Source organism: Schistocerca americana, chromosome 2 (assembly GCF_021461395.2).
Source record: "Schistocerca americana isolate TAMUIC-IGC-003095 chromosome 2, iqSchAmer2.1, whole genome shotgun sequence".
NCBI lineage: Eukaryota > Metazoa > Arthropoda > Insecta > Orthoptera > Acrididae > Schistocerca > Schistocerca americana.
In genome coordinates this window covers 309,962,077-309,988,463 of record NC_060120.1, presented here as the reverse complement: position 1 = coordinate 309,988,463, position 26,387 = coordinate 309,962,077, and the positions used below count along the sequence as shown (strand labels likewise).

Genomic DNA, 26,387 nt, shown 5'->3' with positions numbered 1-26,387 from the left:
ATGTAAAATTTGCCAAGAAATCAATACTACCGCCTGACGATCGACTTAGGCCGAAAACATTTACAGTACAATAAAACTGTAAAAAAAAGATTGTTCGAGAGTTAGTTACATACGAGGGCGTGCTCAAAAATGATGCATCAGAGTGTTACGTGAAAGCCCTGAAGCCTCTTAAATAAAACAAACGTTCAAGCGTTATTAATATTCTACATCTCTGTTCTTCGTGTCTACGTATTTTCATCCGTCTGCCGCTGGATGGCTCCGAATTGTAGCGTGTAACATGGCGATAGGTAACGTAACTATTTGGTACGTGAGAAAAGCGTGCTGTAATCGAATTTCGAAGAGTTCGTCCACGTATGGAACACCCTCTCCTTCAGCATGACAATTCCAGACCGCACACGAGCGCTGCGACGTGTGCAACAATCGGGCGGCTTGGTTCGCTGTCGTCTATCATCCTCCACACGGTTCTGTCTTGACCCTATTCGATTTTCATCTGTTTACAAAGCTTAAAAAACACCTTCGATGACTTCAGTTAGCTAGTGATGAAGCTGTACAAGCAGAGGCGAGGTTGTGGCTCCGTCAGCAAACATTCTGCAGTGACGGTATCAACAAACTGGTCTGTTGTTGGGAGAATGTTTTTCGTTAGGGTGACTGTTGAGAAATAAATATTTGACATGAAGAACGGCGATGTAGAATGTCAGTGAGATTGTTGTATTTAAAAAGCCCTAAGAGTTTTCATATCAAAATATTCGGAGGCATAACTTTTCAGCACACGCTCGCAGATAGTTAGGAACATATTAATACGTGTTTTAGATGCTGTCGTGTTCAAACCAGTTGCGGGTTCCAATTACAGAACAAGCTGTTTAGCCCGGAGACTCTGGTACAACACGTCTGTCTTAAGACGGGGAAAAGTGAGAATGGAACCTCTGAAGGGGCCGTCTGATGTAAGCCGTACTACTGTCCGCAGTTCAATCTCCTCTCGCTGCGCAGTCCTGGCTGCGACTGCCGCCTTCTGCTAAGAGCTGCCGCGCCGCGCCACTCCCACCACCAGCTGAGCGCGCAGCTCTGCGTGACGTCATCGCAGGGCGGCCAGGAGGGGAAAGCTCGCACTGGCTGGGCGCGGTGCACGCTTGCGGAACGACGCGCGCTGCCGGAACTGTGCCGTGACGTCACCATGCGTGGTAGCTAGCGTATGCTCCCCAGTCACTGCGGAGTTATTCTGCGCTTGGGCGACGTGCAAATGAAATTGATGCCACATGAGCCATTCAGCAAATCGTCATATTAGTCTTGTTGCGTAAAACTTGATCTGATGCGCGCTTTTTCAGACTTCTGTTTGGCCGCACGTAATGGACGACATGAGCCGAGCGTACCACTGCCAACTTCATTGATACTGCTACGATGAACCCTTCTCGCCTTCTTTCGAAATAATTAATATTCTGCATTGTAAAGGATACTGCTGTAACGAGATTCCGCGATTTCCTACCGTTCCAGGTGCAAGACTTGAGATACCCTATTGTTTCTACCCTGTTACTGACGTATTGTCAGTATGAAGCCGGGCCACCTCTATAGATTACTCATTACTTTTCGTATAAAGATAAAATTGTAATAGAATCAGTAGAAAAGTTTCCATATTGTGGTAAAGCGCTTTCGTCCAGACTTTCCACACCGTGCTCATCAGCTCTAGAACACTTGGGCTTTAAAAGACTGTTTCGTAGATGCACACACACACTATTTAGATAAGGAGAAAAGCGCTTCTCATCAGTCTGTACCTGGAGCGTGGGGTGCGCAAACTGTGCTGATACCCACTACCAGGCGTTAAGTTTCTGGGTCATGTTACTCATAGTATTCGGCGAGGAAAGCTGTCACAAAGAATTTTCTTCTACGTCTAAACGTCCCTGTGCATATTGCACGAGATATAAATGAGCTACTTCCACCCTTAGACTAATACCACCCTACATAATTTTCTACGATGATGTTAGATTTTTGTCGCGTCACAAATAGAACTAACAGATCAAAACGGAAGGTGCCACAATGGGCTGAAATTCTCGCTCCGTGAAGCTTTCGCCCTAGACAACCCTTGTGGAGTGGGCCAGTACCCATTTTTTTCTAGTTTTTTCGCAGCAGTCGTCGGTGGCATCGCCGTCACAGTAGGGCGTTTTTATCGCAGTTGCGCAGAAGCAACGAGGTTTCCTGTACTCTGCTTCGCCAGTGTGTGGTAATGTGTGCAAACTGTGTAGTGAGTGGCGTCCCAATGGATCATTTGGACAGTGAATAATAATAATAATAACTGAGGTGAAGATTTCCTATCTCAACAAAACAAAACCTCCAGATCACGTAGATCGAGCGTTGAAAACAGAAGTATGAAAGGTGGTTTGTTAGAGTTGACAATGGGTTGGACGTACAGTGACCCAACTTTGCAGAAGAATCCTGATGAGCTGCTTGATATATTTTTTACCTTTCTTAACCGACTACCGACGATAAAATAACTTAGAAGTAAAATGCTACAGTCAAATTTTACGGCCGAAGAACTGTGTACAGAAGCACTAGAATTACCTTATTTATAAATACTGTGTCATCATCTTCATAGGTATCCATCCAAGGCCCGACTTCTGGGAGCCCAATCTCATATTTTTTACCAATTGCTGGAGTGATGGAAGAAGAATCCATTGTGACATTTGAAGAATATCAGTACTTACCCTCTTCAGAAACAAAAACTTACCTCAGTGTTACTGCATTTTTACTTCAGCGCCAATAAAATCACGTAAAGTAGTTTCTTTTCTTTGTAAATTAGTTCTGAGATTCAGCATCGCTAATTCAAAAGATGCAGTAGTCTTAGTGTAATAATCAAAGAATTTTTCCGGGTATCACGAAGTTTTTTGCAAACAGGTTCCATCACTTGGATGATTTGAAGTAATTGGACGAATCCACAGTTCTAATTGGCGGGCTTCTGCAGCGACGAACAACGTATAATTCTGTTATAGCTAAATATTTAAATTTCGAACGACAGCTCGTTTGCAGGTGTCTGGTAAGCTGGTTGCAACCCAATTCAAAAAACCATAGTTCTGTCGCAAGTGTGACACTACGTTTTTATTTTGACGCGACCTCATCGGCCTCGTGTCGCGTTTATAATCGATTGAAGTGTGGCTCCGGACGGCGACTATTTAAACAACATATATTATCGAACGCAGAAAATTACCTAGTGTCGCACTAGTCCTAACTTCAGATCGTGTCTGAAATATTTGGATAGGACATAGCAGTTAAGTGTTCGGCACCAGTTAGCATCATGGGTGCCCGAGCCAGCGATGTTACTGACCTCATTACGCTGCCTCAGAGGGAAAGTTTCTTGCGGAAGCGTAGAGTAAGCACAGCGGTAACCGATAAAGATCATTCACGCCGAAATATGGCGTGCGGTAAGCAGCCAGAATCAATAATTAAATAAATTCAAACATCGGTAGCAGTATCTTAAGACTTCAGGTAGCGTTTAGTGTGTCTAAGCGCCATATGGCATGGAAACAACGGAGTCTGCTCAACATAGAGCTGTACGTAGAAGTTGAATGATGTTGATCGTACAGCAGAATATGTGCACTCCGAGGCCTAGTGGTTCGCATTGGGGCTTCTGACTCTGAGGTAGCGGGCTAAATTCGCAGTGATCCTCTGTAGCTTTCCTGTGACAAGAGTAACTTCGTGGGCGTCCACTCAGCTCGAGAAGCCAGATAAGAAGCTACTTGAATGTATCAGTAGCTGAGACATTTGCTAGTAATACATTAGAGGTACTCTTGGCTAAAGACAATTCTCGAATAAAAGCAGATGTCACCTTACCTGAATTGCGCCGTTTCTGATCGTCTCTAATTTAGTTAGCTAACGGTGGATTTAGACCTTAAGCTGCAGTTTTGCTCTATATTCCTACTTCATAAACTTTATAAGACTGAATGTAATACGTAAACTAACTTAAGACCATCCGCTGGCACTGGAGATATGCGATAGCATAGATGAGTAATGTTGTATTATTGTCTTTCCTTGTACGATACACAAGCTGGTTATTGAGATATACGAGCAGCTGGTGGATTTGTGCCAGCGGTCATCACAAAAGGAATATAGAATGTCCGTTAATGGGTAGATATATTTTGAAGTTTGCATTGTTGCAAACAAAAACTTGCAAGAAAATTTTGTTCTGTATCATATCCAGACTTCAAAATATATGAAGCAGAACATAATGTTTCTCTCTTTGTAACCATAGACCCTGTGCGGATGTGTTACATCGTCGTCACTGAGTTTTACTTTATTCTAATTCTCATTGCATTTGGCTGTTCATGTTGCAATCTCTTCTGTAGTAAAGTTGGAAACACAGTTCGTCATTTGCAGTTTTTTTTGTTGATAGTGGTAGTGGTTTTCAAGTTATCTCAACTCTAAACTGTTAGCAACAATCACTGTTTCACTGTTTCCGATAAAATCATCGGTAATGTTCAAGGTGGAATCCTGAAAATGTAGCTGTTGAGCGTTCATCAAAGAATTCAACACGAAGTGAATATACTTCTGAAAGAAATGCGCGAAAACTCTGAAGATTTAAGCTGTGATGGATTCCCGACATTACCTTGTAAACACCGAGAAACACCGAGTGTGGCAGCACTACGATGTAGATGATTCTGCTACGCTCTGCTTAGCTTTGCTGGACTCATCTCGTCCTGCTGCGGTGAGTTGTTGTCTCTGTGCTTGGGTAGTGATCGCTCCTGGCTGTCTAGTACCAGATACACTACGAGTTCTGAAAAGTGGCATTGTGTGCCATTGCGCCGACGGCTGAAACAACATTCGGCCACTCATGACGCCGGCACGGTATTGCAATCTGAGAGGCGTTTGTTTCCTGGACATACTGACATGCGTGACAGCGAGTCGTGACTACAGCTGAATGCGTGGGACCGTGTAGAGAGACGGTACCACACGAGTTCCGGTGCTCCACCAAATTACACTATTGGAGCTATACGGTTCCCTGCGTGCAAACGGACTGTAGTGCGATTAAAATTATTTGATAGTTGACGTTTCACGGCTTGGAGCTGATTTCGTCCAATCAGAGCGCTCAACGTCACGCCCGAACCGTTCGCCCTTGCCAAACTGCCACAACAGTTGATCATTTCACCTTGTCCGGCTTTCTTTCTTGTTGTGTTTGGATCCCGAAACCTGGATATGGCCATTTAATTTCGTATCTCATCATATTTAACACACACGCACAATGCTGACGATGTACACACGTTTAATACACAGCACTAACCAAACACTACTAGATCCTTCCGCACAAGACGCGATTAGCGTCTCATACAAAGTTATAAAATCACAGAATCGCCATACATAAGAAAAGTTTCGCATGACATTACAGGTAGCCAAGTGTTTGAAGATTGCAATTCATCATTGCTACTACAATATCAATCATAAATATAAAGGTGTAAAATTGTGGCGTAGTGCTTAGCGCGTGAACTTAGTGTGGAAGGTCATAGGTTCGAAGAGAACAGAGGATTTATTTTCTAAATCTAATCAATAGACTTTAATTATTTTTTAATTTCTAGTGCTGTGTCGCTTTATATTCGTAATCGTATTGACTTTTTTATTTGCCCGTATTTTTCTTCCTATCAATCTTTATTCATTTGGGTTCTGCCAGTATCGTCTATAACCTGGAACCAAGTGCTAAACAGGACTGTCCATCGTTTGGTTAAGCTGCAGTTCGCGTAGCCAGTATAAGAATATTTTCAGCTTTCAGGAAAGAATGATAGCGCAAAACTACAGTTCATTTTTTAGCACTGAAACTGACGTTTTTGTGTCTTGAATTTGCTCGTAGAGGTTATGTTTAATTGCCGTGTACAAATCCATCGTTCTATTACTTCTGCCGCAAATGCTGACCGCCGTTTTGTCGGATGCATTACACATCACGAATTTGTGGTTAGGTTTGAACATGAGTTTAAATTTGGGGCTAAAATACAGGTCTTCTGCCGCAGTTAAGGCGTTGTTCACTTAAAATTAGCTGTCGACAGAGCATCTCACATTTCAGATATATCTTACGGCGACCATTTCCAGCATTGCTCCGCGTTACACATTAACATCATTTATGAAGTGACACGCCGTGTTTCTGTGTCACCAGTAAGCGGGCGATAGCCGGCAGCCGATATGGCAACGCTGCAGCGGCAAGTGACAGACATAAACTATCAAGTACTTTTAGTCACTGTATCGGTAGTGATCATACCTTGTTGTAGTAATATTTGTTGGTGCCGGTATGTACATAGTCTTCCATCGAGAGCGAGCTCGCGTACACACACGCATTCTACCTTGTTCAACGTAACACGACGGTATTGCGTCCTTTGATGTCGACAAGGTACACACACACACACGCACGCACGCACGCACGCACGCACGCACGCGTCCAAGTTTACATTTTGTCTGGCGACGTTTCACTGACTGAGACTGGTGAAACACTGACCATCCAGCTCGCGCAAGAGGGTCAAACAATATATACACTCCTGGAAATGGAAAAAAGAACACATTGACACCGGTGTGTCAGACCCACCATACTTGCTCCGGACACTGCGAGAGGGCTGTACAAGCAATGATCACACGCACGGCACAGCGTACACACCAGGAACCGCGGTGTTGGCCGTCGAATGGCGCTAGCTGCGCAGCATTTGTGCACCGCCGCCGTCAGTGTCAGCCAGTTTGCCGTGGCATACGGAGCTCCATCGCAGTCTTTAACACTGGTAGCATGCCGCGACAGCGTGGACGTGAACCGTATGTGCAGTTGACGGACTTTGAGCGAGGGCGTATAGTGGGCATGCGGGAGGCCGGGTGGACGTACCGCCGAATTGCTCAACACGTGGGGCGTGAGGTCTCCACAGTACATCGATGTTGTCGCCAGTGGTCGGCGAAGGTGCACGTGCCCGTCGACCTGGGACCGGACCGCAGCGACGCACGGATGCACGCCAAGACCGTAGGATCCTACGCAGTGCCGTAGGGGACCGCACCGCCACTTCCCAGCAAATTAGGGACACTGTTGCTCCTGGGGTATCGGCGAGGACCATTCGCAACCGTCTCCATGAAGCTGGGCTACGGTCCCACACACCGTTAGGCCGTCTTCCGCTCACGCCCCAACATCGTGCAGCCCGCCTCCAGTGGTGTCGCGACAGGCGTGAATGGAGGGACGAATGGAGACGTGTCGTCTTCAGCGATGAGAGTCGCTTCTGCCTTGGTGCCAATGATGGTCGTATGCGTGTTTGGCGCCGTGCAGGTGAGCGCCACAATCAGGACTGCATACGACCGAGGCACACAGGGCCAACACCCAGCATCATGGTGTGGGGAGCGATCTCCTACACTGGCCGTACACCACTGGTGATCGTCGAGGGGACACTGAATAGTGCACGGTACATCCAAACCGTCATCGAACCCATCGTTCTACCATTCCTAGACCGGCAAGGGAACTTGCTGTTCCAACAGGACAATGCACGTCCGCATGTATCCCGTGCCACCCAACGTGCTCTAGAAGGTGTAAGTCAACTACCCTGGCCAGCAAGATCTCCGGATCTGTCCCCCATTGAGCATGTTTGGGACTGGATGAAGCGTCGTCTCACGCGGTCTGCACGTCCAGCACGAACGCTGGTCCAACTGAGGCGCCAGGTGGAAATGGCATGGCAAGCCGTTCCACAGGACTACATCCAGCATCTCTACGATCGTCTCCATGGAGAATAGCAGCCTGCATTGCTGCGAAAGGTGGATATACACTGTACTAGTGCCGACATTGTGCATGCTCTGTTGCCTGTGTCTATGTGCCTGTGGTTCTGTCAGTGTGATCATGTGATGTATCTGACCCCAGGAATGTGTCAATAAAGTTTCCCCTTCCTGGGACAATGAATTCACGGTGTTCTTATTTCAATTTCCAGGAGTGTACATTTAGTTGTCTAGTGTTACTCAAACTTGGCTGGTACAGTGTTCTACGCATCCTCCGCGTTTGTGTTCATTTGTGCCATTCACCTTAAGTTTTGCAATTCACATTAACGATACTGTAGAGAAGTCAGAGCTCGGTATCTGGCAGGACAGGAAATTGATGTGAAGAGGAGGTGAATTAGAATATTGCTGGAGCGTATGGAACCGATGCCAAACAACACTAACTTAAGTGATAAACGATTACTAAACAGCCAGTGAACTGTAAAAGACTCACTGAAAGGAGCTAACATTCGAAAATATTCCGAACATACTTGTCTTTGTCACCAAACGCCGTTGGGTAGAGTGAACTTTCATTCTGCAGCGGAAATTATGGCGGAAGCAATGCTGTGAGTGCGGGTTGTCTGGGTAGCTCGTTGCTAGAGCACCTACCTGCGAAAGGCAAAGATAGGATGCCACTCTTCTGCCTTTTCTGGATGCACGATTTTACGTTTCTGTACATTGGAACGAGTTGTTAGTCGTCACACCACTTACAAATTTTATCAAGAGCGGACGGGATATTTGTGCTGATCTTTTTAGTTGCTACTTCAGTTTAGGTAATTGCATCATCGGCAAAAAAATTAAAATGTTTTATGCTGGGTGGTCCGCAGCATATATATATTTTATAAAGGACCTCCTGTTGTATACCTAGAGCTGCGCTTCTGAAGTACTTGTTTGCCAAGCCTGTATTCGGGTATATAGACCATCCGTGACATCTGACACAGATGATAAATGTGTGCATGCCGAGGTCGATAACACAAGAAGCTTTGAGTACATTAAAGTAGAAACAAAGTGTTGTGTTATCGATATCTGTATACATACATTTGTTTGTTTATCCTCTGTACCAGATGTCATTGATAGTCTACATCTCGGAACACCCGTCTAACAAACAAATACTTAAGTAGTGCAGCCCATGGTGTATAACAACAAGTTCTTTATCAAATATGCAAAGTGTCTGAGTCCACTATTAATATTGTCTACCGGGTCATTAATATACGAGGGCGTGCTGAAAGGTAACGCCGACGAAATTTTTATTGCGTTCTCAATATCGATTGAGGTATTACATGTCATGCATATTTCTCGGTCCACTTTCCCGCTTCACTGGCGCAAGTTGGAACACACTGCCGCTAGATGGTTCCGAATTGTTGCGTGTAACATGACAGTTTGTAACGTAACTATGTCGGTGCGTGAGAAAGAGCGTGCTGCAATGGAGATTCTATCCGCAGAAAACGTGCCTCCGATTGAAATTGTATCGACATTAGTGATGTTAGACGGTGGGTTGTTCGTGCTGGCGGTAATCCCAGCGCGCGTGACAAAGCTCGGAGTGGACGACCGCGTAATGCAACTGACGGAACTCCTCTGAATCGGGCTGATGAACTCTTCAGAGAAAATCGTCGGATAACACACACAGCTCTCAGATAAATTGTCATATAACCGGAGCATGTACAGGCCATCATTGCAGAATTGCTGTACAGAAAACTGTGTACGAAGGGTGCCAAGAATGACAACTCCTGACGCAAGAGAGAGGAGATTGAATATCTATAAAGTATTCTTTTTGTGTTTTGGGCGTGAGAGTGATGGATTCCTTAAAAATATTGTGACAGGGTATGAAAGCTGGGTTCACAATTTTGATCCCAAGAACAAGACCATCAGTGGAGTTCCGCCTCAAAGGACCATCAGCGCCACATAAGTTATAGACTAAGCAATCAGCAGGCGAAGTCATTCTCACAGTGCTGGGATGTTCAAGTTGTGGTGGCTGTGGAACTCTTGCCTAAAGGCACCGCCATAAACTCCGCAAAGGCACTGCAAAGCCCCGAGGAAACTGAAAGCACGAATTCGAAGAGTTCGTCCACACGCGGAGCACCGTCTCCCTTAGCATGAATATGCCAGACCACACGCGAACGCTGCAACATCTGCGACAATGCGATGCCTTGTGTTCACTGTCATCGATCATCTTTCTTACAGTCCCGACTTGGCCGCATCCGATTTTCATGTGTTTCCGGCACTTAACACCTTGGAGATCTTAACTTTGATAGTGATGAACCGGTTCAGGCAGAGGCGAGGTTGCGGCTTTGCCAACAGTCAAACATTCTACACGCTTGGTAGTTATTTCACTCAGTTGGCCCCCTACCGAAGATAACATGCTGTGTCCACCCCATCATGAAATCCTCAACCCAGTCACAATTTTGTGATTCCCCATATGATCGTAAGGATGTAAGTGTAGCAGTGATGCTGCTCTGGCAGGGAGTAGTGCAGACAGTTTGCACTGTGTGTGTGTGGGGGGGGGGGGGGGGGGGTTCGAGAGCGGGGGTAGCCCAGCCGGCCGGCGCCCGCAGACCTCCCGGGGACTCCGCTCTCGCCTGGCCACGGCGCGGCGTTACGTCAGCGCGGCAATCAATAGCGGGTCGACACGGCCCGAGTGGGCCCCAGTCACATGGACCCCCGTTATAACGGCGCCCGCAGCCGCGGCTGTCTCGCTCACCGCGTTCAGTCCCATCCGTAGAACAGTTTCTCATTTTCCCATCGTTGATTCGTGCTCCAAACAATCCCCTCCACGCCCGCAATTTCATGGTGACCATCCCAGTAACAGTCTGCACCGGTGAAATTATGTGCCGTCGAGGAGTCACACAATACGAATAGTCTGCACCGGTGAAATTATGTGCCGTCGAGGAGTCACACAATACGCATTTGCGATGTTACACATACTCCTGGTTTCGACGGCTGTTTGAACTGGTAATCTAGCCCCTGCCCAATGATAGTACACTGAAAGATTTTGCAGGCGAACCGGGTAGGGCAGGGGGAAAGCCTGCCTACTTGGACTTTCGAGAACCACTATTAAGTGACGAATGTGAAGTTATTCTTCAGCCCTCTATGTAACGCTCCTCAGGAGACCGCGAGGACAAGATTAATTACAGGTCGGAAAGAGGAATTCGGGCAATACTTTCTCCCGCGCTCCAAACGCGATTGGAACGGAAAGAAACGCTAGCATTTGGTACAATGGTAAGTATTCTCTGCCATGCGCTTCGTTGTTTGCTGAAAATGTATGTAGATATAATTGGTGCCTTACTCCGCGCTTCTCAAATATTTAAGCGAAAGACACCATAATAGGACTAAAAAATGAGGCCATCTTCTTCTACAATCACAAGTGAGCTTGCAATTCTACAGTGATTCACATTATTACTCGGACACACATTAATAACTAGTCTTCGCGACACAGTGGCCCTGTAGTTAAAGGAAAACAGTGCACACGCAAATTCATTGTTATACCCCTGTTCGAGTGAGTCAACACAACGGTAAAATGTTTAAATTTAGGAAACAGGTGAGTTTCAGTGACTGTGGAACCTCCGAACGCCGTTTACGTCCTTCAACGAACTCTTTAGGACATAAGCAACTGTCCTGCAGAGGTCGTTGTAGGGGAGCCACGGACAGTGTGAACGTAAACATTGAGCGTGGTGGTGTGTTGTGTACAGCTGAAGTAACGACGGGCCGCTGAAGAAGAGAGAACACATTCGAACAGCGGCAGCTAGTTATTCACCATGCAAAAGGCAAAAGTTGTGTAATTGCTGATGTGTTACAGTCGAAGTAAAATACGGCTTCCAATATAATCAGAAGATGTAGGGACAAAGACTGCCAGAAACATCGGAAAGGAAGTGCATCTCGAAACAATACGGTGGGTACTCAGAAGAAGTAACTTTTACGGTCGTGTTGCAACACAGAAGCCCTTCATAAGTAAAATAAATCAAAGAAAGAGGATGCTGTTTGCCAGTGACCTTGTTAGAGATGACAATATGTAGTGGAATGACGCTACATATTTAATAGGGGATTCGCAGCGACCTACTGAGCTTGAAGAGAAAAATCTCAAAGCAGCTGTGAAGTATGGCAGTGAACATGTAGTGGTGTGGGGATGAGTGTCGGCGAATGAGTTGAACTGCTTTTTATTGAGGGAAAAATGGACCAATTTTAGTACCTCAGAACACTGAGGGACAATTTGCAAAAGAGCGCCGAAAACTCGTGGATTAAGAGATATTTTAAGTTTTATCAAGATAACGAGCCGAAACAAATGGCCCGGAATCTGAGGATGCGGTTATTGTCTGTCAAAAGGTGCTTCACCTGCCCCCTCGATCACCAGACTAGAATGTGATTGAGAATTTTTGGGACAAACGTGACAAAGAAATAAGGCAAACACGAATCACGTCCAGAGAACAGCTGAAAAACAGTCAACAAAAAAGAGTAGCAGAAAAATCTGCAGAGCATACCCGGAAATTAGTGGAAAGAATTCTATGTCGTCCCAGGGAAGTAATTAAGATGAAAAGAATGTCTGCCTGATACTGAACTTTTGGACTATGAGTAGGAAGGTGTCCAAATTATTTTGTGCAACATCGGTTTTGTTTTTGTTTGATAACGCTTATTTTTATATTTGTGTTCTTTGTAAGTACGATGGATATTTACTTGTATATTCTGTACAGGAACTTGTATTTACTTTATACCAGCTCCTGGTTGTTACTGAAATCACAAATATGAAGGGAAATGTAATAAATCATGTCTGTCTGAAAATTACGTGAGTCACTGTATTTCAAAGGCCTATTACTTATCGCCTCGACGATTCAACGCCTAAAACATCGGATATTCAAACCCTCATTGTCTGTGTAATATTTTTTTCTGAATATGACGTAAATGATGAAAATTTGTGTTAGGCCGGTTTTCGAATCCTGATATCCTACTTTTTGTGAGAAGTTGCGTTAATCATTAGTTTATCAGAGCACGCCTCCAGTTCTTGCTCGAAATATTACGGACAGTCAGTTCACCTTCTGTTATTTGCAGGAAACCCTCGTCTGACTGCTGGACGTAAGAGTTGCAAGTAGGACCATCAAATTCATTTCTCCCGTAGCATTATTTCTACATACATAGCTGGAGAATCTCTAGCTGTAGTATCTGGAAGTATCAAGAAAAGTTAGAATAAAAGTTTAGTCTGGCAATGAGGCGTATTCAGGCTACATTATCGTTAGGGCGACTTTCCGCAAAAAGCACAAGATTTGGGTACGGGTCGGGCAAAAAAAATGTACGCCGTGTCATATTCATTACGTTGGAGACCAGCATTTTCTGATAGTACTTCGTTTTTATTTCACTTGCTGTGACCTTCACCACATCGTATTCTTTGTGTCTGAGGAAAACGATGCACGAATGGTTGGACTTACACTTTAAACTCTACGAGCAGCCTTTTAGGTCGGTTTGGGAACAAGGGAATGCCATATTAACGGTCTTCTGTATAGGTACACTATGTGATCAAAAGTATCCGGACACCTGGCTGAACAGGACTTAAAAGTTTGTGGCGTCCTCCATCGGTAATGCTGGAATTCAGTATGGTGTTGACCCACCCTTAGCCTTGATGACAGCTTCCATTCTCGCAGGCATACGTTCTGTCAGGTGCTGGAAGGTTTCTTGGGAATGGGAGCCCTTTCTTCACAGACTGCTACACTGAGGAAAGGTATCCATGTCTGCCAGTGAGGCCTGGTACGAAGTCGGCGTTACAAAACATCCCAAAGTTATTCTATAGGATTCAGGTCAGGGCTCTGTGCGGGACAGTCCATTACAGGGATGTTATTGTTGTGTAACCCCTCCGCCACAGGCCGTGCACTATGAACAGGTGCTCAATCGTGTTGAAAGATGCAATCGCCATCCACGAATTGCTCTTCAACAGTGAAAGGCAAGAAAGTGCTTAATGCTTAAAACATCAATGTAAGCCTGTGCTGTGATAGTGCCCCGCAGAACAACAAGGGTTGCAAGGCCTGTCCATGAAAAACATGACCACACCATAACACCACCGCCTCCGAATTTTACTGTTGGCACTACACACGCTGGCAGATGACGTTCACAGGGCATTCGCCATACCCACACACTGCCATTGGGTCGCCACATTGTGTACCGCGATTCGTCACTCCACACAACGTTTTTCCACTGTTCAATCGTCCAATGTTTACGCTCCTTACACCAAGCGAGGCTTCGTTTGCCATTTACCGGCGTGATTTTTGTCTTATGAGCAGCCGCTCAACCATAAAATCCAAGTTTTCTCGCCTCCCGCCCAACTGTCATAGTACTTGCCGTGGATCCTGATGCAGTTCGGAATTCCTGTGTGATGGTCTGGATAGATGTCTGCCTATTACACATTACGACCATCTTCAACTGTGCTGTACGTGTCCCTTCACGCTTCCACTTCACTATCACATCGGAAACAGTGGAACTAGGGATGTTTAGGAGTGTGGAAATCTCGCGTACAGTCTTAAGACACTAGTGACACCGAGTCTCCTGACCACGTTCGAAGTCACGGAGTTCCGCGGAGCGCCCCATTCTGCTCTCTCACGATATCGAATGGCTACTGAGGTCGTTGATATGAAGTAGCTGGCAGCACAATGCACCTGATATGAAAAACGTATGTTTCTGAGGTGTCCGGATACTTTTGATCACTGTGTGTGTGTGGGGGGGGGGGGGGGGGGGGAAATGATTCTTTATGGTCTCCTAAGTGAACGATGTGTGAGTGTACTATGATTTGACTACAGTATTCATGCTGATTCAGTTCTTTCAGTCTGTTCGTTAACAGGACTGTTCCACCCATTTCAACATTTACTCTTTTACATCTCAGTTCTCCACCTAGTGTTAGACATTTAAGTGCTGTCGCCAGTTCTGAGTTTCGATTCTATAGTTTCTAGGCAGCGGTATAGAAATTGCGATATTGTGCATAAAAGTTAAAACAGTAAGGTCCCCCGATGCTTCCTTAGGGTAATTCGGCCTGAGTACCGTGCAATGACGACGGTTTGGAATGTTCTTCCCGGTTTGAGTTTGACTCCAAGAAACCAGTGTCACTCCGTCACAAGTTCGGCCGTTTCGCCAGATATTTCGTGTACTTGTGAGATTTCCATACCTTCAAGTACCCGGTGGTTGTAATTAAAGTATAGCTACTCACAGAGGACCAGTGTGGTTGTAGTCATCGTATGGCAGCGAAACTAGGTAGATATTCTAATGGATTAATCCGGAACCGATTTACGCGGGAAAAAAATTAGTTCCGCTTTTGGCCACCAGGTGCAAATCTGCCGCTGTGAATGCAAGAAAGACGTTTAGAAATGTTCCAAATGTAATTGATTAGTAACGGGACGTGGATAGGAAAAGTCAAACAAGTGAGAAAGGCATGATTTTATTATTATTAACAACCGTCGCTAGAACAGTTTGTTCAGTATTAGCATAGGAGACGTCGAAGAGATGCTGCTCTCCAAAACGACATGAAGAGCAGTTGCCCGCAGTAGTTGTGGTAGAATCTGAGCTGTGTGTTCCTGTATTCTGGCACTCAGGTGGGACAGAACGTGTTCCTGGTAAATGCGTATTCTCAGACATCCCCAGCGCCGAAAGTCACATCTGGGAAACCTCTGGACATGAAACGTTCGTGGAAGGTTGTATTAAGCAGATCTTTCACTGGGAGAACGACATGGTATTGTTCCATTTTGCATGAAAACAATGGTTTGGACGCAGTTGCGCTCTTGCAGAGCAGGTATCATATGCTGTACAAGGTCGTGTCGATAACGTTCAGACGTCACGTTATGCCTAACAGGCCGTCTGTGTGTATTCACTTCAAAGAAGAATGAGTCGAGAATAAAGGTGCGTGTGAGTCTACACCGCACGGTCACATACCGCAAATGCAGTGGTTCTTCTTGCACAAAGCGCGGTTTTACAATATCCCAAGTTCGGCGGTTCTATGTATTCACTGCACCCTATAGTGTAAAATATGCCTCATCGGCCGTTCGAATATTGCCCGACCACATGTCAACTTCGATCCGTGCTAAAAATCGAAGAGCAAATTCAGAACGTTGCTGCGGGCTATGAGATTGCAGTTGTCGCATCGTCTAAACCTTACACGGGTATCAATGTAAAATCGAACGCGGTCGTTTCTGTATCGAAAATATTTTGCGTAGGAGTCAGCATGGATTCTGCAAAGAACGGTCGTGTGACCGCTGTGTTGGTTCACGAGAGCCAGAACGCGGTAGGTGTCGGCGCCCAGGTTTATACTGTGTTCCTTGAGTTTTCAGAAGGCTTTCAGTATAGTTCCGCACTGTCGCCTTACGAACAAGTAACAAGCGTACTGGATATAGGACCAGCTTTATAATTGGATTGAGGAGATCCTAGCAGATAAACAAAGCACGTCACTATTAAAGGAGGAAAAGCCTAAGACGTAACAGTAGCTTCTGGCGTACATCAAGGAAGCGTCATATGACCATTATTGTTTGCAATGCTAGTGGTTATAATGAAACTTTCGCTACGTGTGAGGGCACTTTGAAAAACAAGAGATTATAGGACAATAAAACGTTTTGGAAACATTAGTAAGGACGTGTATGAGTAAATGACTGAAAGAAATACATTTTAATTTCCACATGAGAGTGTATCAATTGTTAATTGCGTACCACGCTTATGTCCCATGTTAACAAATGTTGCTCGGTGTGAGGACTATCTACAGCCATGATAGCATGGAACAGCACTATAGATTGCTCAACTGTTGCCGGAAACAACAGTGACCAGTACCGACGCCTAACTGCAAATTATGACACGAGCACTACTCTCTCTCTTTCCAAGCATTTATCCCGACTGGCGGGGGTCTACTGTTATGGTTAACCGGATTTGGCGTGTTAATTTTAAGGGGTGGCCGGATGCCCTTCCTTTCGTCGTTGACTGACTGTAGGAGGATACCAGATGACTTAGGTAGAATTTCTAGTTGGTGTGATGAATGGCAAGTAGCTTTGTATGTAGGAAAATGTAAGTTAATGAGAATGAATAGGAAAAACAATCCCGTCATGCCCGAATACAGCATTTGTAATGTGCTGCTTGACATACTCAAGTCAATGAAATACTCGTACCTAGGCGTAACGTTGCAAAGCGGTACGAAGGGGAACGGGCATGTAAGGACTGTCAGAGGGAAGGTGAATGATCGACTTCGGTTTATCGGAAGAATTTTAGGAAGTGTTTGTCACCTGTGAAAGAGACTGTGTTTAGAAAACTAGTGCGACCCATTCTTGTACTGCTGGAGTGTTTGGGATCCTTGCCATGTCGTGTTAGAGGAAGCTATCAAAGCAATTCAGAGGCATACTGTTAGATTTGTTAGCGTCAGGTTCGTACAACACTCAGGTATTACGGAGGTGTTTCGGGAACACTGTAGGGAAGGCAACGTACTTTCCGAGGAACAATATTGAAAAAAGATAGTGAACCGGCATTTGAAGCTGACTGCAGAAAGATTCTACTGCCGCCGGCGTACATTTCGCGCAAAGACCACGAAGATAAGAAATTAAGGCTCATACGGAGGCAAATGGAAAGTAGTTTTCTCCTCGCTCTGTTTGAGAGTGGGGCAGGAAAGGAAACAAGATGGCTTGCGTGGTATAGCTGCAGGTCAGGAACATCGCGTCTTAGACTGGAGCAGATACATGAATAGCGATATAAATATTGAAAGGAAAATAATTTAGGCTGAAGAGTGACGCATTACTATCTCATGCTTGATGTATCGTCACGTCGTGAAATTCCGATAGCTCTTAGAAAATTTCGGGACGGTGTTCAAAGTGGTAACCCCGCCAAGCGGACACTCAACGTAGTGGCTCATGATAGCAGCTGTAAAACAATTTCTCATTTATGCACATTGTTCGCTTGAACTGTACGAATAATAATGATGCCTACATTATTTGAAATATACAACTGTACAAATTCCTGCACGCCAAATCTCGTTTTGGGTTATAGGTTCATAATACTCAAAACCTCTATATCATTTTTAAAGTGATGTATACTGAGGAGACTGAGCAATAAGATTGTGTAGTTTGCAGTTTCATCGTGGGTTCAGAATCAGTCTTGCGAATGTGATAGTGTTTCCAGATTTCTAACCACTGGAGGGAACGAGATATGATTTCGAGATAATATTTTCATCTGCCACAATTTCCTGACAGCTGTGCTGATGAACTAGAACTTGTGACCAGCTGGTAACGTGGACTTACGTTTCTAATGTACCCTTCGATAGGAAGAGAGGAATCATAATCCTTTGTTATCGAATTAGTGGTCACTTCAGGCGTGGTGTGGCGTAGTAAACACGAAGGTAGCTTCTATCAGATCGATTGGGGCAACTTTACACTTCAGAGGCTCTGCCATTTTGTAATAGATTCCTTTGAGTGATTCAAGAAGCATTAAAGGTTGCTAAAGAGTGTCACAACATTTGACTGATGCAAACGGTAGATTACACGACTTTACGCGGTTAATACAATCCCTCATTTATTTAATAAGTCACTGCTGCAAAATACTAACGCGAATTCTTTACAGACGAATGGAAAACCTGGTAGAAGCCGACCTCAGGGAAGATCAGTTTGGATTCCGCAGAAATGTTGGAACACGTGAGGCAATACTGACCCTACGACGTATCTTAGAAAATAGATTAAGGAAAGGCAAACCTACATTTCTAGCATTTGTAGATTTAGAGAAAGCTTTTGAAAATGTTGACTGGAATACTCTCTTTCAAATTCTAAAGATGACAGGGGTAAAATACAGGGAGAGAAACGCTATTTACAATTTGTACAGAAACCAGATGGCAATTATAAAGAGTCGAGGGACATGAAAGGGAAGCAGTGGTTAGGAAGGGAGTGAGACAGGGTGGTAGCCTCTCCCCGATGTTATTCAATTTGTATATTGAGCAAGCAGTGAAGGAAACAAAACAAAAATTCGGGGTAGGTGTTAAAATCCATGGAGAAGAAATAAAAACGTTGAGATTCGCCGATGACATTGTAATTCTGTCAGAGACAGCAAAGGACTTGGAAGAGCAGTTGAACGGAATGGACAGTGTCTTGAAAGGAGGATATAAGATGAACATCAACAAAAGCAAAACGAGGATAATGGAATGCAGTCGAATTAAGTCGGGTGATGCTGAGGGAATTAGATTAGGAAATGAGAGTATAGAGTGTAGCTTTGTATGGAAATGAAACATGGACGTAAATAGTTTGGGCAAGAAGAGAATAGAAGATTTTGAAATGTGGTGCTACAGAAGAATGCTGAAGATTAGATGGGTAGATCACATAACTAATGAGGAGGTCTTGAATAGAATTGGGGAGAAGAGGAGTTTGTGGCACAACTTGACTAGAAGAAGGGACTGGTTGGTAGGACATGTTCTGAGGCATTAAGGGATCACAAATTTAGCATTGGAGGGCAGCGTGGTGGGTAAAAATCATAGAGGGAGACCAAGAGATGAATACACTAAGCAAATTCAGAAGGGTGTAGGTTGCAGTAAGTACTGGGAAATGATGAAGCTTGGACAGGATAGGGTAGCATGGAGAGCAGCATCAAACCAGTCGCAGGACTGAAGACGACGACGACGACGACGACATTTATTTCCAATTTAATTCGGTACCAGACGTAATTAATCGACCGCTCTTATGAGACTCCTCAGTGGGTTAGAATAATGGCTCATAATGACAGATCGCCGTGGGGCCGATGACATTGAATAGGCTGGAAGTTAACGTGGCCTGACCGTAAAAGAGAGCGAACTGTTAGTAGCATGGAATCGCCTCGTATCTAACAGCATTAACACTTAACGTGAAGTTGCTGGATGTTCAGTAGCTATTCTTTTAAGTAATATGAGCGAATTTTATTTGAAAATTCTATGTCAGTATTTTGCGTCTTGCGGGTTGAAAGGCGTTTCCCACGATTTATGTTTCGGTAGTGCTCTTTGTTCGTACGCGCACTTTCAGAATTTCTGAAGGCGATATTAACTTCATGTAAATCAGATTTACAGTTTTTTCTTTCAGACAAACAGTAGTCTCTCTCTACTTCCATAACCGCTCGAAATCTAGAAACAAATTCCAAGGACGTGCGACACATCACCTATGGGCCATGGAACTAAAATTACAAATTTCCGATTTAAACGGAGAAAGGATGGTGTAGTATACGCGGTATGGTTCAAAAAATTCCTGTATTTGTCCACAAAATTTTTCGACTCTTACCTTTTACTTAGTGTGAATGGTCTCCTTTGAAATAATAAACTCCAGTTGATACACAGCACCCAACGCCATTTCCACTTCCGGAAGCAGCCTTGGTACGCCACCAGCTGCATCGCGCGAAGCGCCGTCCAAGAATTTTCTTTTATTTCTTCTGCCGTTGCAAATCTTCGTCCTTTCAACGGGGTTTTTCAACTTTGTAAATACAAAAGTCCGCAGGGACCAGGTCTCAAGAGTACGGAGGATGAGGCAGCGCAGTGTTTTCGTTTTTTGTGCAATAGTCACGCACTTGCAGGGATGATTGTGCGGATGCGTTATCGTGATGCAGAAGCCATGAATTCTCTCTCCCCATGTCAGGCCGTTTCCTTCTCACATTTTCTCGCAGACTTCGCAATACATCCCTGTAGTACCATCGATTAACAGTTATTACCTGTGGCACGAATTCATGAAGAACTAATCCTCAAAAGTAAAAGAAAACTGTCGGCATGGCTTTGACATTTGACCTGACCTCACGAGCCTTTTTTGGTCTTGGAGAACCCTTTGCCGACCCATTGTGAAGACTGGTCTCCATATCATAACTGCAGATCCACGTCTCATCACCAGGAATATCTCGTTCTCATTTTCGCAATCCAAAAGCTCTTCACCCATTGTCAGGCGCAGGTCTTTCTGGTCTTGACTCATGAGCCGTGGGACGAACTTGGCGGCAACACGATGCATTCCAAGACGCTGTGTCAGGATTTCATGACGTGACCCAACTGAAATGTTACATTCTTCTGAAATCTCTAGGAGAGTCAGTCTTCGATTGTCTCGCACAATTTCGTTAACGTTCCGGACACGAGTTTTGTCGGTAGACGTCGAGGGGCGTCATCAACGAGGGTCATCTTTAACTTCAGTCAGCCATTTTTAAACCGTGTGAACCATTCGTAACACGGAGAACTGCTTAAGCACTCATCATCGTTGGCTTCCTGCAGCATTTGGTATGTCTGTAAAGGTTTTCTTGAGTTACACGCAAAATTTAATGCAGGCGCATTGCTCCTCTAACTGTACCATCTCAAAATTCGCAAACTGAGAGACACAACGCTCTACTCAATACGGCACTGAACCATAACTAACAAACGACAGTGAAACTTCCGGCAGTTATACATTAAACACAGGCGTGTGCGTGGACGCCAAACGCATTTCGCACCAACACACCAGTGCGAAATCACGATTATTCCGGAACTTTTTGAACAGTCCTCTTACAGTGTTGACACTGCCACGTATGGCACGCAGCCTTGCAGGGTAGTTGATGTAAGTAGCTTACAGTATTACTTGATAAAGGTGTTTAGTGCATTTTGGATATTGTGTTTATTTTTATTAAGAGGAAATTCGTGATACAAATGAAATATATCGTAAAAGTAGTTAGGATAACGTAAAAGGACAACAGATAAGAACTAAGTCAGTTATAAACAAACACACTGGTTTGTAAATTGACATTAATAGTAGTATATTACGCCAGTTGAAGAAAGTGACGTAACCGCGCCTCAGACATTTAAAAAAATTATTCTGCAAGTAGGCGTCGATTTTGCTACTTTCTTTCTCTGTAGACCGTATAATCTAAACCTTGTTTCTGTCTGTGGGGACTGACAGAGCACGACAACGGGATACCTGTTTAAAACAGACCCGTAAGAAAGACTGCGGCGTTCTGCCGTTTGCTTTACCAAAGGCGTGTCGCTGATAAACGTGATCTTCTTATCTCAGGGTGACGTCCTCTACGAGGCTTTGGTGTGGCCTGTACTATGTACCTTCCACGCGGTTCTACTTTCACATCGTCGCGCATTGACACAGCACGAAATTCATTATCAAGCAGCCCTTTTCCTACCTGTAACTAGTGCAGAGTGCGCAATGATAACGTGGATTTTACGACCCCATTGGCGGAGGCGAAATACGAGGGGCGTTTGAAAAGTCCGTGCAAAAATAAAAACTACTTACGTGTTTGGGGTAAACCATTTTATTTTTCGGCATAGTCACCTTTTAGACTTATACACTTCGTCCAACGCTTTTCTAATTTGTTGATCCCTTCCGAGTAATAGGAATTGTCAAAGTACGCAAAATAGGTATTAGTTGCTGCAATCACCTCGTTTGAATAAAATCTTTCTCCCGCCAGCCATTTCTTCAAATTGGGGAACAAATAGTAGTCCGAGGAAGCCAAGTCTGGAGAATAGGGGAGACGTGAAGAGAGTTGGAATCCTATTTCTAATAATTTGACGACCACAACTGCTGAGGTGTGTGCTGGTGCATTGTCGTGATGGAAAAGGACTTTTTTGCGGTCCACTCGGCGGCGTTTTTCTTGCAGCTTGGTTCTCAAACTGTCCAATAACGATAAATAATAGTCAACTATAATAGTTTTACCCTTTCCAGATAGTCCATGAGGATTATCCATTGCGAATCCCAAAAGACAGTTGCCATAACCTTTCTGGCCGAAGAAATGGTCTTCGCCTTTTTTGGTGCAGATTCTCCCTAGGAGAATTGTTTAGATTGCTGTTTGGTCTCAGGAGTATAGTAATGTATCCATTGTTTCATCCACAGTGACGAAACTTCGCTTAAAGTCCTGCGGATTCTTCCTGAACAGCTGCAAACCATCCTTGCAGCACTTCACACGATTCCGTTTTTGGTCAAGCTTGAGCAATCGCGGAACCCATCTTGTGGATAGCTTTCTCATGTCCAAATGTTTATGCAAAATATTATGTACCCGTTCATTAGAGATGCCCACAACACTAGCAATCTCACGCGCCTCAACTCTGTCATCCATCATCATATCATGGATTTTATCAGTGATTTCTGGAGTCGTAACCTCCACAGGGCGTCCAGAACGTTCAGCATCACTTGTGCCCATATGGCCACTCTGAAAATTTTGAAACCACTTATAAATTGTTCTAATCGAAGGTGCGGTCACCGTAATGTTTATCAAGCTTCTCTTTAGTCTCCTGAGGCGTTTTGCCTTTCATAAAGTAATGTTTAATCACCACACGAAATTCTTTTTCGTCCATTTTTTGACAATCACGCGACTTCCTTGACTCACACGAATGCCAAACACAAAGAAATAGACCAATATGGCTGAAACTTGGTGTGCGTTCTTTCCAAAGATGCTAACTAAACATGACCTCTATAAGCGCCGGTGGTGCCAACTCTCGGACCATCCCTCTTTCGCGCATTGAATGCTTTATCACTGTGTTTGCGTTGCAGTTGCAGTAATCCTGCAAATGACGGATCGTGTTAGTCGCACAATTGGTAAGATCTGTCCAGCCAGCAGCTCATCATTCTCTCATCCCATCAAAAATCCAAAGATAGGCCGTGAATATTCAAATTGTAATGAACTTCATGTATGATGTGAAAGGAGTAATTCTGATGAGCATGTGCTATGGAAATAAGTCATATCACAAACACTTTCATATGATGGATGACTAAAGAAATTGGTTAATCGTGCCAAAAACATCAAAAGGCCAGGCTTTTGTGTATGGTATGCCATTTCTTCGTCGCTGCTGACAAGAAGAATCTGTATTAGACCTTCGTTTTATGGGCAGCGCGATAACATTACATTGTTTCATCAGTTAAGATGTCAGTTGCACAATACCTAACATACAGAAAATTGTACAAGCATTCCAAAAACTCTTTAAATCGTTGTTTATTTCAATAGTTGAATCAAACGGGTAGTTAATAATGAAAAAATTGGAAAAGTCCGTGTAGAACTCGCACACTGAGGGTTCCTTACAAACTTAGTTATGTACACTGCTCAACAGAAGTTTGGAATACTAGCCTACGATCATAGAAATCTCACTGACCTAGACATTTAGTGCATTATCCAGTTAGAGCCCTTACACTGCGTGGTGTTTACTACTGGCATCCTTTGTTGCCGTTTACCAGTATTGTAAACCTACCGCTGCCAAGCGGCTGTTGCCGATCGGTTACATGTTACTCAGTGGTGTATCTAAGGTGTTGAGAAAGTACAGACAGACGGGAAAAGGAACGATAGACCTCCCGGTGTACGACATCATCAATGCAGGATAATTTCGTCCAACTGTCAGCTCGCAGGCGCCCAACATAAACTGCTAGAAATATTGGAATCGATTTCTCCTGGGCAACAGGGATTTTTATATCAGACCAAATAGCGGGTAGAAGATTTCATCAGGGTCGTCTTCATTCCAGAAGACCCATGAAGTTTTGGACTGAACCAACGGAATAGACGCGACTGAAGTACCAGGGCTCTTGCACATAAAACATTGGACCATTGCAGAAAGGAGTAGCGTCATGGAGAAGTGCCAGACGGCACCACGAACGCCGATACGTTTAGGAAGTTCATTCATTTACAGGTGGAAGTGTAATGTTCTGTGCGTCAATGATGGGACAGCGGACCGCTCTAATCTACGGCAATTTGGCTGGTGTCCCATATCTCAAACTAATCCTACAAGCGACTATAAGGCCCTAGAGACGTGAAGTCGGTGTTAACTTCATCCTAGTCGATGACAATGCAAGACGGCACTGTACTCTAGCAGTGTTTCGGTGTCTTCAAAGATGCAACATCAGTCGAATTCATTGGCCAGCACAGCCCCCAAACTTGACTGCAATTGAGCGTGCATGGAACCTGTTGAAAGTGGCCATTGCACAGCGTCCGAATCCACTTGACAATCTTCAGGACCTCACTGAAGCTGCCATTCAAGATAAGGACCTCATACCCCAAGATAAACATGGTCTCATCCAGTGCTTGCCTCGCAGAGTGGAAGAACTCATCCGTGTGCAGGGAGGACACACTACTAAAGACTGATAACTTTCATCATGAGATACAGATTTTCACAGTTTTGTTTTTCAAGATGTATAGTTAGGAGAGAGCCGGCTTTGTTTTGTAATGATTTTTTTAACTAACGAAAATCTTTGTTTTCGTAGGGAATTATGCGTGTTTTGTTAATAAGGTATTATACAAAGCTCAGTGGGTTTACTATAAGAAGTCATTGTAGTAATCTCTTTGATATTCCAAACTTTTGTTGACACGTGTTTGTAGACAGTTCATCCATTCCGGGAATAGAGATCTTGAAGATTTTTGCTGCCTGTTATAGATATTCATATTGGCTAGATAGTGGTCCCAGCGATTCAAAGACATCTGAAATTTTTTTCAAGTTTGTAGGTGGATGACAATTTTTTTCGTGTGACATAACAACAAATTAACAATTTTTTGTTTTTCTTTGCTCGTACCGAGAAACCTTTCTTCTTGCCAAATTTCATGATTCGGCGTCGAAGGGAAACCGTATGTGCTTTGACGAGTGAGTTTTCTATCAAAATATGTGACATAAATGGCCGTATCTTTTGATAGCAGTTACTTAGAAGCTTCAGTCTTTTACGCCGTCAAGGTGCTGTAGACCTTATTATGTGACGTTAATTTGAACCTCATACGTCCACCCGTTCCTGAGAAAAAGATTCATTAAGTCACTCATACAGGCGGACAACAAAGGTTCCGTTTTTACAGCTTAAAGCACGGAATCGTAATATACGTTATGAAATTGCCAGATTAGACGCATAAAACCTTTAGAGACTTGAAGGAAGGAAAGTCGCCTGGGGATGATTGTGCTTAAATAGAAACTGTTGAAGCTGAACGCAAAGTAATACAATAGGAACTTGAAAAATATGTAGAGAATGTCTACTGAGGAAGACAGTATCACAAAACTGGAAGAATGCAGTAAACATTCTACTTAACAAGAATTTAGTCAGAAGTTAAGAAAATTATACATCACTTTCAGCCTCCTCGCCTAAATAAAGTCGTCGGAAAATATGTACGGCTTTTAGTGAGTCTTCCGTGTGAAATCCAACATGTCGTGTCCTGTATTGCATTATTATTTTGGGAGTTACCAATGTAACAAACAGTATTACATGTTGTTGGGAACACTCCCAACTGCGTCTAACTCATCCTCAGTTTCTTGTGCCTCGATTAATGCTTAATAAATTAATAGCAAGATTAAATATCGAGCCACTCCGACAACAGTATTTATCTGCTGATAAAGCACTGCCTTTAAATGTCTAATCACCTCTTACTGAGAAATTACTTATCAGAGAACTGGATTTTGTGACATTTTGGACGAGAGTTGTCAAACACGTGTTAGTGATATTTTCGTATTTACCAGTATGAATGACGGCAGTCTTACCGCACCAATTAGATAACGTAAATACGGTTCTACTACTTAAACCAAGCTTACATCAGCTAAACATGATTTCATAGGTGACGCTATAAGAAGTGTTAGTTAATCAACTTGAAGAAACTAAGAGTTAATAAAATTGAAAACATTCCAGGCTGACATTGTCCTTCCACAGAAATCGTTTAAGTAGGAAGTGCGGTAAATTCCAATAAGTATTGTAACCTTTTAAAACCACGTAGGTGTTTGAAAATTCCTAAGATTGTAAGTAACTCACGCACCAGCT

The 26,387-nt window shown here is 44.0% G+C and overlaps 1 protein-coding gene across 3 annotated transcripts in view; it reads left to right on the top strand.

Moving 5' to 3' along the window:
• Positions 1 to 26,387, top strand: part of LOC124594838 (wiskott-Aldrich syndrome protein family member 3) — a 277,912-nt gene that overhangs the window by 161,722 nt on the left and 89,803 nt on the right. The gene's annotated exons all lie outside the window — the stretch shown is intronic.